Source organism: Ambystoma mexicanum, chromosome 14 (assembly GCF_040938575.1).
Source record: "Ambystoma mexicanum isolate Mex_15411 chromosome 14, UKY_AmexF1_1, whole genome shotgun sequence".
Classification (NCBI taxonomy): Eukaryota; Metazoa; Chordata; class Amphibia; order Caudata; family Ambystomatidae; genus Ambystoma; species Ambystoma mexicanum.
Window position 1 is genome coordinate 105040241 of NC_090940.1, and position 12878 is coordinate 105053118.

Genomic DNA, 12878 nt, shown 5'->3' on the forward strand with positions numbered 1-12878 from the left:
GAGGCTGTCCCGATTCAATATCCTCTTGTCAATCCACACTTGTTACACTCAATGCAGGTGCTTATGACATTGCAATCGCTCCTGGTCAGTTGAATGCCAGGCTCCCTGTGCATTAGGCTCCGGCTGTTCTGTTGATGCATCCTTCTGATGAGGCATGGTAGGTAAATCCTGTATCGGAAGCCCCTTGCAGTAGAGGGCCTCATCCCAGAAGGTCTCCTCCCAGGGCGTTCAGCATTCCTTGAAGGGATCAGGAGGAAGGGGAACTGGTGGAGTCTGAGCCGGACCGCGTTCCGCAGGGCACAGTCGACAGTCTCATCTTTGCCCAGACGGGCGGATAGCTAGGATGCTGGATGCTCAGAGTGGTCCGGTCCAGCCATCTCCACTGGATGATATTGTAGCCTTTCATGCCATGATGGCGAAAACCTGTCACGAGTTTGGCCTCCTCCAAGAGGAGGACAAGAAAGACTGCTTTTTATTTGACCACATGGGGAAGAGGCGAAAGGCAGTCTTCTCGATTCCCCATATTGTACCACGTGTGGCAGGAAGGGCTTCGGACAATGCGCCACACGTTTACGGAGCCTGCAGTCAAGGGCTGCTTGGAGAAGTTCAAGGCGCCAGAGTCAACTCCAAAGTGCCTGACGTCGTAGCCCACTCCGGAGCTCATTTCGGCTGCAGCAAGTAGGCTTGTTCCCAGCACAAGTGTGACCCACCCCCAAGAATGAAGGCTGTAAGCTGTATGCTTTCGGAAAAAGGTCCTCACAGTGGGTGCAACAGTCAAAGCTGCCAACTCATTGGCTATCACAGCGCGGTACGACCATAAGATGTGGCACAGGAATCGTAGTATTAATATTGCGGTCGACCTGCAGTCTGGGTTTAAGCAGATTATTAATGTGGTGGTTCACCGGCGGCAGGCCTGGCTTCGCCGTACTGATTTCCGTCCAGAGGTTCATGAACAAATTAGTGGACATGCTTTGGAAAGGGGAAACATCTTTTCGGAAAGAAGACCGACGACGTGCTGAAGAAGGCTCACCTAGACCAGTTCCCGGTCAAATGCATGTGGTCCCTCACAGAGGTTTCTTTGCATATCAACATTCTGGAATTGAGGGCAGTTCACTTGGCACTAAAATCTTTTCTTCCCCTCATTCAGGGCTCAGTGGTGCAGATTCTCACCGACCACACCACGGCTATGTTCCATCTAATCAAACTGGGGGCACACATTCACAGCCCCTGTCGCAGGAGGCTCAGGCCATCTGGCACTGGGCCATAGCGCACAAAGTTCAAATCTTTGCTTTCTACTCACCGGGGATACAAAACATTCAGGCAGATGCCCTCGGCAGGGAGCCTGTTCAGATGCATGAATGTTGGCTGAAGGAAGACCAGGTGACGAGGATATTTGGGGTAATGGGGGAACTCTCCCTCTGGACTTAATCGCCAGCCCAGAAAACAAGCAGTGCCGTCTCTATGCCAGCAGAATGTTTCATCCCGACTCCAGGGTTGTAGAGGGGTGGGGGGGGGGGTTACGCGTTCTCGTTCCCATGGACTGGCCTGTTTGCTTACGCGTTTCCCCTGATAAGGAAACGATTCACATGATTCGCAAGGTTCCATGCAGGGTGATCCTGGTGGCCCTGTACTGGCCCAGACAGACCTGCTTCTCAGACCTTCACCTAGCGGTGGACAATCCTCTTCCCCTGGGGTCCGAGCTGGATCTTCTTTCACAGAACGAGGGGAGGGTGTTGCATCACAACCCGAGCTCCCTCAACCTTGCAGCATGGCTCCTGACCACTTAAAATTCGGAAACCTTAGGATTCCTCGGGATTGTTGCTGCATCTTGGCTGCAGCGAGGGTGCCATCTACCGACGCGCCATACGCCTGAAAGTGTAAAAGGTTCTGTATCTGGTGTTCGCAACAGCCGGACTTGCAGCCATTGCAGGTTTTGCCTCCACAACTCTTTCCTTACCTACTGCTGTTGGCAAAGGAGTGTCTTGTATTGTCGTATCAAGGTCCACTTGGCAGCCATCTCAAGGTTCACGCATCAGCGCAACTCTACTCCTCTGTTCAGTACAGATTGATTAAACATTTCTTCAAGGGCCTTTTCAGGACCTTTCCCCCCGAAGAAGTTTTCTCCGTCCTGGAGTCTCAACTTCGTGCTCGAGGCCCTCATGAAACCACCGTTTGAGCCCATGTCAACGGCAGCCATAACATTTCTCACGTGTAAGGTTGTTTTTCTGGTGGCCATGACATCTTACAGGTGGGTTTCAGAACTGCATGCTCTGGTCACTGACCCTCCATAGCTATATTTCATGAAGGACAAGGTTCTCCGTTCCACAAATCCCCACTTTATTCCTAAGATTCCGTCAGACTTTCACAAGAACACTATGATACCCTTACCAACCTTTTTTCCCCAAGGCTTCTACTGCAGCGGAGAAAGCATTGCATTCATTGGATTTCAAGAGCTTTGACGTTCTATCTGGACCGGACTATGTCGTTCGGGACATGTAGGCAACTCTTTGTGGCTTTCGGCCTCCAACGGGAAGCCGATTTCAAAGCAAGACATCTCATGATGGGTGTCTATCATTCTGCCACAAAAAGCCAACAAATCTTTACAGTCGACTCCCAGGGCTCACTCTACGAGGTCCACAGCGTCTTCGGCAACTCTTTGGGCTGGCAGGCATACTGCTCAGTGATTTGCCAGGTAGCAACGTGGGCAGTACCACACACGTTTACCAGACACTGTCTGAATCAACAACATGCTGAGGACGTGCAGGTGGCCGTGCTGTGCTTCAACGGCAGTTCCAGTAAAATGAGCCCTGCAGCTTCCAGAATTTTTGTCTCTGCTCAAGTTTTCGAATAAGTGAAAGTGAGGTCTTTCTGTTGTTACCTGTTGTATGTTTGCCTGTTATGCGCCGTCTGGTCCTCTTACTGCTACGTAGTCTATTCACAGCATGTGAATCCATGAAAGATCCAATGCTAGAGAAGGGAGTAGTTTCTTACCTGCAACTCCATTTATCCAGCGTTTGTATCTTTCATGGATTCACATGCGCCCTCCTCCAGCCTCCCCCTTCACGCAAACCTCTTTCTCAGGTATCCTTGTTTGGAGAAGTTAAAATCTGAAGGGAAGCAGCAGGGGCGAGGCTATATACTGGACGTCCTATTGGTGCAGCCTAAAGCACCCATAAAGATGTTGAAGGGTTTTTTTCTATAGGAAAACCACTATAAGTTACAAAGGTTTCCCAGACTGACGGGGGGAAATATTCACAGCATGTGAATCCATGAAAGATACCAATGATGGAGAAATGGAGTTACAATTAAACTACTTCCTTCTGGAAAGGTCTTGCCTAATTTTCTGAAATATTCTGTGCCAGCTTTTCATCAGGAATGTAAATCCCTTTTCCTCACACTGGGGATCCAGTGGCCTGGATCCATCGTATCTAAGGTGTCAGCTGGTGAGTGAAGGTGTGGCTGCAAGGGCAACAGCAGTGTGCACTAGGCCCCTTCCTGCTATCCTACCCTGGCACATATAGTCTAACTGGGTCATAACTGCAATGCGGTCCCATGGTCCCATCTAGTGGTGCCAATTGTGGGAAAATACTTATTTGTATTCCTGCCTGTGTTCAGAAAATAACTTTACGTCAAAATGAACACCAGTATAGAATTTTTTTTTTATGCTCAGACCGTTTTTTGTATTGTAGCTGCAGCGAACTCTGCATGGTCGTACAAGCTACCATGTGGACCACCTGCCCTCATGTCTCATCTCCCCCATTCACAAGCAGAGCATTTATACATTTTAGTTGGTGTAGTCTTAAAAGGTCTTCGACCCTGGGCTAATTCTGAACTCCAACTTGTGCTTCAGTTTACTCTTGTGCAGCTGTTCTTGGGCTATACAAAACTGTATGCTTGCTTTGTAAGCACAAGTGAGCAACTGAATACATACATAGGCATTCTATGTTGTTGCAAGCTCAGGACTTTCCCTAAGACAAACCTATTCGCAGCTTTCCTGGTTTGGAGAATCTGTTACAATTTTACAAAGCCTACAATTTTAATACAAGGTTTACAGCGTAGCTTATAATTTACATTATAATCATCTGTAACAGGACATGGAAAGAACACCTGCACCATCTATGCCTAGCTACCAGAGCTTTGAGGAAAGCTGGGCTAACAGCCAATCCTACAAAGTGTCAATTGGCACAGTCAGCAGTTGGGTATCTTGGATTTTGTGTTGGCAATGGGCTGGTTCAACCACAAAGTGAGAAGGTAAAGGCTGTCCAGGAACTCCAGTAACCAGAAAGATCTGAAGTGAAGGGATGAGGGCTCTGTGGCAACGCGCGGGTCTTGGAAGCAAGACCCCGCTGAGCAACACAGGTTTGAATCCCAGATCCACGCCTGAAACCGATTTCTGGATTAAGCGCGTTATAAATAACCTGCACTTGCTCGATTTGAATGTACAAGGCCTGGTAGGATTGCGCCCCCCCCCCCCTGCCTTGTTTGCACCTTTGATACACATGTATAGGCGCATAATAAATGACCAATAAAATAAATTAAAAATACATCTAAGCCTTTTCGTGTTAAGTGGGGTCCGATTTATCCCCAGTTATTCCATCACGTCTTGCCGCACTGATTAAACTCAAGAATGTAGAACCCCCCCCCCCCAAAAGATAGTGAAGACCAGCTCTGTTTTGACACGCTAAAAAACATTCTGTGCAATGAGTCAGTGTTAAAGGTGGCATACTTTAACAATGTTCATTTTACAGACACGCTTCACATGTCTGGTTGGGGGCTGTCCTTTCACGGGATCACATGGCATAGAACACCTATCCTTTTCATCAGTAGGAAGCTATACCCCTGAGAAAATAACTATGCCACTATTGAATTGGAGGCCTTGGCTATAAAGTGGGCAGTGTCCTACCTTAAATACTACCTCACCGGCAGGAAGTTGACTGGTCACAGATCACTCGCCATTAACATGGATGAGCCTCTGCAAGGGCACCAATACGTGAGTTATGTGCTGGTTCTTAGATGTAGTTTTACAGTAGAACACTAAAAAGAAAGAGAACAGGGAAATGTGGACTTCCTTTCCCGTTTCCTAATAGATGAGGCGAACCAGCAGCATTAGGGGAAGGCTATGTGAATCACATGGTGTCGACACTCCTTTCTCGGCTGTGACCTCTCCCCGTGTGGCAGGGGGACGGCAGCCACTATCTGATCTTCGAGGTGGACATATGAGGGTATCACATATAAGGGTGGCGAGGGATAGATTGCTGTGAGGGACGATCAAATATAAAGGTGGTTGAGAGATGATCTCCGGGGAGCAGCAGGGCACCATCGGTAAAGCATGGTATTCCCCTTTCTCTCGGATACCCCATCCATAACCAATGCCTTAATTGCATATTATTCCACTTCCCCCTCATCCACCTAGGAAGAATACGGAAAACCTTTTCTCAAGATCTGTATGAAGTTGTCAAAATCTGACTGACCCTCTCAAACTCATGAAAACCTCTTTTCAGACTCTACCTATAAGTCATCCAGAGCTGACTTGCTCTAAAAAAAACAAGAACATTTACCCTGACTTTACATGTAAAACCTCAAGAATGGACTTCATTCCCATGACTTCAGCAATACCAGGACGAGGAAGATTAGCTGAGTAATACAATGCAAAGTAGACCATGAACACAGGCTGCGCTTTAGTTGGGAGCACATACCAGTGGTGGGGAAATTTTAAACAGCAGGAACAGCTGACTGGGACCTGCTGCTGAACCGAGAAAACTACTTCTCTCTGTACAGACTGAGAAACTAGGGCTGCAGAAAGTGTTGTTGAGCCTACCGGCTCACAGAGGAAGAAAAGAAATGCTGACCAAAAGGGAAAATACGCTGTGGGAACACCAGATGCCGATTCAGGCTCCTCAGCGTTTGCAGGTGTGGAGAGGCGATGTTTGCATTACCAGAGTTCAACACTAAGCAGAAGAGCCCAGCAGGAACCTGCAAGAGGCAGAGAAGCCCAACGAAGGTGGCGAGACAGGAAGAAACGCTGAGCAATCGCCACCAGCTTGCAGGGAGAGAAACATAGTATGCCTGCATGAGCCGGCGAGTCCAAAAAAGGGAAGCAGGGACATGGGCGTATTGGCAGCTATGCCAAATGATGATAGAAAAGGAAGTTTGACGGAAAGGAGCTGCCAGCATTTCTTTAAAGGGGGAAAACCGAAGGAAAGCAAGAGACTTTCAGAGTTATGAGTGTAGTGTGGTGAATCCAGTGGAGTCATCAGATTGCCCAGCGGTGACCATCTCCTATGTGGCCAGGGTGACGGCAGCTGCTACCTGACCCTGGGGGTGGTTATGAGGGAGGAGCACATGACAACCGGGGGGTTGGGGAGGGGTGACTTCCTTTGACGAGACTGGGTATTCCCTCCTTCTCCTGAAGAAAACCCTGACACTCACATTTCTAATGACATACGGTCTATCTAGTTAAAAAACCATTCATATTTCAAATTGCACAGTAAGCTTTGCATTTGTAAAAGTTTAATTCTCGCTGGGCTGCAGGGCTTGTGCCCACTCCCTCCTCCATTTGTCCCGTTTGCTTCTTTGTTCCCACCGCACTCCCATTGGTTGGCGGGTCCTTTGAACGTCCACCCAAGGCACCCCCTGTCGTGGCAGCCATGGTAGCACCTAGCCTGCAGCAGTCGGCCTGCTGTGACTGATCGGGTCACTCGAATCTGGGTGTGTTGTATTGTGCTGTGCTCAAATACTTAGACCACAACTTGGCCGCGTGCGCTCCCTTGCTTCTGTAGCCGCATGCGCTACCTTGCATTGTACGTCCGCGCATCCTGTTCAATTCAACCCCACTCCCTGCGTTTCCCTTCCTTCCTCTTGTATCTCAGCCCTTCCCTCTTCGATCTGTTGTGTATTTGTCTGACAGTCTCATGCGCCACTGTTTTTCTGGCATTACTTTGCATTGCCTGCATTTTTCTTCTAGGTTCCTGTTGTCTCCTGTGCCTTATTGACTGTTTTCTCACTACGGTTCTTGATATTGTGTTGCTATCCACGGTTTGTGGCATCACATTGCAAATGCCTGCATTCTTCATGTCTAGGTTCCCTGTTGACCTCTGTTTTGCTTTTGGTCCTGTATAGCATCTGCTTTCTTTACTTCCAGGTTCCCTGTTGTGCTCTTTTCTTTCCGATGGTTCTGTACCGCATCTGATTTGTAGGTCCATTCTTGTTCTTTGTTGTGTCCCCCGCCTCCCTCCTGTCTGCCCCCGCCTGGCGTGAACTCCCCTACCCCCTCTTTCCTCGCTGCACCGCCTATGGTTCTCACCTATCTCTTCTAACTGCATTTCTATCGACCATCCTATCCCTCTCACTAAGTCTGGCAGGAAAACTCAAAAGGGACATCTTGGCCTCCAACCCTTGCGTCCCTTTCGCCGATACCTATACCAGTGCTTCGTCCAGACAGACACTTACTGACATGCTTTGTTCCCTCTCCAGGCCTATGGACGTCCATATGGTCTGTTCTCTCTCCTTTTTCCTTTTCTCCCATTAATGGTGGCACCTGGTGGGAGGCCCTCGTGGCCCCCCTTCCACTCCTCCAAGACCATCATTAATGTCTGCTGGTCCAGGGCTCTCTGGCCAATCTCCTCTTTGATAGACGCTTCCAACGCCTTACCTTCCTTTCCTCTCCTGCTATCCCTTTTTAGTCTTCGGGCTCCCCTTCTACCTCCTTCCTGTCACCTCTTCGGCACCCCCCTGCTGCTTCTCTGGCCACCTATTAGGAAGAATTTTCATTTTATTGCTAAATTCCTCCCACCTTAGAGACCCTCCAGCTCAGTACTTTTTAATTTTAACCGTCATGTGTTTATATCAGAGTTTTGTGTTTTCACTGGTTTTGAAATCTGACAAAACTCCATAGGCATCTGCTTTTTGTGTGGTGACACTGCACCTTCAGTGTCAGATATCCCTTTAGATTGCTCAAAAGGTTGAACTACCTTTTCTTCTGTGAATTATAGTTCCCAAGAATAGTAAAGTGAAATTGACTTTACTTTTTCTATTTGTAGGTCCTGCACACACCATCTTATGTGGAGTGCTGGGGGGGGGGGGGGGAGGGGCAGGAGTTACCTAGCAGCCCCTTGTCCTACTCTTTCATGTAACATATTTTTGTTACCCTCACTGCTTTAAATGGCTGTTGGCAGTGGTTTACTTTTTCCTACCATTGTGCTTTTCTACCACAGGCTGAACTGCTGGAGTACAGCACCCATGGGTGACCATCTTTGTCAAAATGCCTGTCTTTTATCACCATTTTCTGTTTGTGAGGTCTTTCTTGGATTTTACTCTGCGCGTTGAGACAGATTTAACCTTTTTTTTTTGTCTTGCCTTTGGCAGGCTTCAGCCCTGAAACCCGCCCCTGGCTCCAGTGTGTCTGGAAGGACAGGATGTGAGGGAGGGGACCCCAAACTCCCGTTTGTCTCTAGGAATGCCTGAATGAAACTAATCCTGATTGGCTAGCTGGCCTTTCAGGACAGCCACTCTGCTGTGTGACTGACAGCCTAGGCTGTGCAAGAATGAGGGGGAATCCTGCTTAAAGGGAGAGGATTTTGTGACTACAGGCAGTCGACCACTGGGAGAAACGGCAGACGAATAAACAGTGAACTAAGCTTGCTGCAACCTCCTCGACCTTTGAATTGCCCAGTGAAGCTCTGCTGCTGTGCTGAACTCCTTTCGACTGGGAAGCTCTGGACGGAACAACTTCTCCCCTTCGGTCAGTGGGGCCAACTAACCCAAAGACTAACTCCACTGGACCACCAGCCCCCAACTTGCTTTTCCTCTCCATTGCTTTGGAAGCTCAATGCCAGGGGTTGAGTGACCGTAGTCCAATGCATCGTCTACCACGGAACGAATCCGGCTAGAAGCCCAGGAGACTCCTGAGGACCCTCCAGAAGTGGGACCTACCAGAGTCCCCCTCACCAGAGTGCAGGACCGAGAGAGCAAAGAGTGCAACCAGTGTGCAAAATCTGCAACGGTGCAGTTTGCTAGCACGGAAGCCGCGAAGTGTAGTTGAACCAAAAAGAGCCTGTAGCTGCCGACGACCTGAGTACTGCCGCAGGAACCCTCCAGATGTTATCCCTCTTGTCCCCACGACTGAGGCCAAGGAACAAGGGTCTGCACCGCTGTAGCAAGACCGAATCCAGTAGGACCACTCTTCAAACCAGAGGTACTGTTTAGGCTTGCAGTGTACTTGCCTTATTGCCTGTAACTGCGCTCTTCTCAGTTAGGAATTGCATTGGCTTGCTTTTTCAGAATTGATTTGAACTCTCTTCTCACAGGCTTAACAGCTTGTGACCTTACAAGTGATTTTTGTAAAGACTCTAACTTTGTGCAAGACTTTGATCTAAGTGCATCAGATCCATAGACTCTGTCCAAATGACTTTGGCTCTCCTGGCTCCCTGAAGACTCTTTTAGCCCATTGCCGTTGATACTGTTGGTCCTTCATAGGTGGTAGCTTGTTGTATGCTGTTACTGCTGGAAAAGGTTTATCTAGATTTCTTTGGAAGATTTAGTTGTCCTCCCATACTGAGAAACTGTCTAACCTTTTTCCTTCCCTAACCTTCCTTTCTGCAACCTCAGAATCTGCAATGTATACTATTGATACATATGAAATTATTGTCCTTGTGATTGAAGTCACCTCAGGGTGTAGGAATTGTGTGAGAAGCATAGATTATCCGCTAACTTGTTTTGATTCTGGAGAGTAATTTTAACATTTACATTGTTACAACAAATTGCCTTGTTAAAAATGCTCATTTAATAATTGATATTAAATGACTATTTCTAATTGAAATCTTGAGTGGAAGTTTTACTTGTATTTGCAGATTTCATTTGTACAGCTCCACAGCCCACATTTACCCCTCTTGAAATGGGCCTGGCTGCTCAGCCACACTTCTAACGTGTGTAGTACAGACCTATACCAAAAGGTGGGTTACCTAATACCAAGCAGATGAGTGGTGTGTAGTCTCAATGTGACTGCACCAATTCTTACCGAACGCCCTGTTGCCTCTCTCCTCTGCCACCTTTCTCCCTCTGACTAACCTGCCTTCTCTTCCTTCCTCTGCCCATCATCGGCACCTCCAACACTGCTGCAGGATGTACCTCTGGCCTGTACCCCTCCCTGGAAGTCCTTTAAATGTGGCAACCTGCTCCACATCGCTGCTACTCAACTCTCATTCAGCTGTGAAACACGCCCCTGACATCTAGTCTCCTGGAAGAGTTTGATACTCTGTTCACAGCCAGCTCTGTCACAAGTTTTTACACTCTCCTTCCCGATGGCTACAAGATCCCCTTCTGAACCCAGAACGAACCAACCGTCACGGTGGGGGTGCATCCTTGATTTTCCCAGAGTGGATCCCTGCTTTTATCATTCCAATGCAGCACTACGACTTCTTTGGTCTGCAGGCTCTCCCGCTCCTGGCCACTGTCTGACTGTGGCCACTAGCTACAGGCCGCCCTCTTCCTCTGAGTGGGTTGACTCCTCCTCGCTCCTTGCCTCTACCTCTCAACTTCTCCTCAGACTTGAATCATCCACCTGCATGCTACCAGCCTTTTTTCAGGACTTTCACAACCTCTCTATTCTTCTCTCTGGCCGACTCACTCTGCAGGGCACACCCTGGATGTTCTGTTCTCACAACTCCCCTTCTCTAACATTCACCACTTATCTCTCTTGGAGTGATCACTTTCTCCTTTCTTCCCCCGCAGGTCAAGCCCACTCAAGCACTGCCACCTACCTTCTGTCATCCGACCCATGAAGCATGTCTCAGTGGAGGCTTTCGCCACTACTTTCTCTACTCCTCCACCTTTGGCTGGCTCACACCTTGACACAGCCCTTTCTAACCTTCATCTATCTATCCCAAACACTCTTGCTGCCCTTGCCCCTGTCATGAGGATCCGCTTGAAGCCCAAATCCAAGTGCAACTCTTGGTAATATTCCGACCTCTCTGCCCTTCAACGCAAGTGTTGGGGCGGAAGAGAGGAAGTGGAGGGCGTCAGGCGCACTCCCTGACAAACTGGCCTGCCGCCTGCTCCAAAGGCAGTAAAGGCGCTTTAAGAAGAGAGCCTACATTTAAGCCTGCATCTCTGCGGCCTCTAACTCAGCCGAACTTTGCAAAATCTGCAAGGAGCTGGCCAATCCTGCTGCAGTCTCTACCTCTCCTGTTCCCTCCCAGGTTCTCTGCACAGCCTTCGCCTCGCATTTCACTATTAAAACTCGGGACATCCTGCCCACCCACTCTTCCTCTAACTCCTCTTCCTCCTTCTTCCACTCCTGGCCGGTCTGAGGCCGTCTCACCTCCATTCTTCTCCTTTCCGATGGTTTACTCCTAACAATGTTTCTAGACCAGTCCCATCTATGAAAGTCTCGTCAAAGCAGGTTCTCCCATGCTCATCCAGAACAGTCAAGGACCACATGGAGACCTTTGCTCCAGCCTTGGCCGATTTCTGCAATCACTCCTTTGCCACTGTAATTTTACCCTCGCACTCTTGTGCACCCCTTATAAAGAAGGCCTCGGCCGATCCGTCCTCTGGCTAACTATCGCTCGATCTCATCACTTCTTTCCTGGGCAAACTTTTGGAAAGCTGACTATCTCCCAGCTTAATCTAAATACTGAATCTTTTTGTTGCCTCCATAACTACCACTCTGAGTGCTGCCAAAAGCATGTAAACTGCTCTCCTAAACACCTGTGAAGACTTGCTCTCCGATTTTGACTCTAATATCCCTTCTGCTTTTGACAGTCAACCATGCCGTCCTGCTCAATTGTCTCTGCAACAACCTTGGTATTACTGGTCCGTCCCTGGCCTGGTTGACCTAATTTTCCACCGACTGACCCTCTTGGGTCCAACTGGGGTCTTTCCTATCTTCTATATCTTTACTTGTGGTGTTCCACAGGGGGTCTAACCTCTCTCCCTGGCTATTCAAATACTACCTGGCATCTCTTGCCCACTGCATCGCTACTTTCTGCTCCACTTTTCAATGTCATGTGGATGACACTCGCTCTTTCAGGCTCCTCTCAGCCACTGCTGCTGCTTCTCTCGTACCACACTGTCTGATCGCAATTCAGGAATTGTGCGCTGCCAGTGATCTCTGCCTTAATGCCAGGGAGACTGAGATCCTCCTTTCCTCTCTGGCCGCCCACTATGGGCCCTGTTCCTGCTCCTTCCTGTGAGGCTAAGAACCTTGGTGTCATCTTGGACTCCACCCTCTCCTACTCTCTTCACACCTGCCATCTTTATCAGCTGTACCTCATTGGAGATATTCTTCCTTTTCTCACTTATCCTCATAAGCTCACGGTCTCCAGAGCTGTGGTCTTCTCGAGGCTGGACTATTGCAACAGCCGCTTTCTAAATCTTCCTGCCCCTTCTCTTCGACTTTTACAACTTATCCAGAACAGGACTGCAAGACTTGTCCTTGGCCTCAAGCCCAGCGATCGTATCTCTCCAGCTCTGAAATCCCTTCACTGGCTCTCCGTTGCTTCAAGGATCAACTTCATGACACTGCATCATCCACAAGTCTTTCTGGGGCCTGGGACTGCTCGGCCTCCAACTTTTTCTTCCAACTTCCTTCTTGAGCTCTCTGTTCATCCACCTCCAACTCTGAGGGTAGGGTCAGACACTTCTCCAAGCAGAGAGTTGGGGGTAGATCTATCTCCTCGGCTGGGGCCTCCCTCTGGAACAGATTCTCCCGCCTCTCTCAAACTTGAGCAGAACTGGTTCCGGAACAACTCGACCTTCCTTTTCGCTTCCACTTTCCCTCTTCCTCTCCCCTGCTGATTCACCTGACTACTCCGCGCACTGGTCGCCTTCTAAACTTAGGCCCAGGCTCCTGCATGTCCAGTTGCCCTCGCACTGCCTCT

General features: G+C 48.9%; 1 protein-coding gene across 11 annotated transcripts in view; it reads left to right on the top strand.

Annotated features, from left to right (window-relative positions):
- The window catches only part of RBM25 (RNA binding motif protein 25), an 841835-nt gene that overhangs the window by 79767 nt on the left and 749190 nt on the right, over positions 1-12878 (top strand). The window contains exon 1 of one of the 11 annotated variants that reach the window (XM_069638628.1): positions 9175-9193. The exons of the other annotated variants lie outside the window; for them this stretch is intronic. The gene's annotated coding sequence lies outside the window, so the exon portion shown is untranslated. Of the gene's footprint in view, positions 1-9174; positions 9194-12878 lie in introns of those variants that run through there. 11 annotated transcript variants of the gene reach the window in all.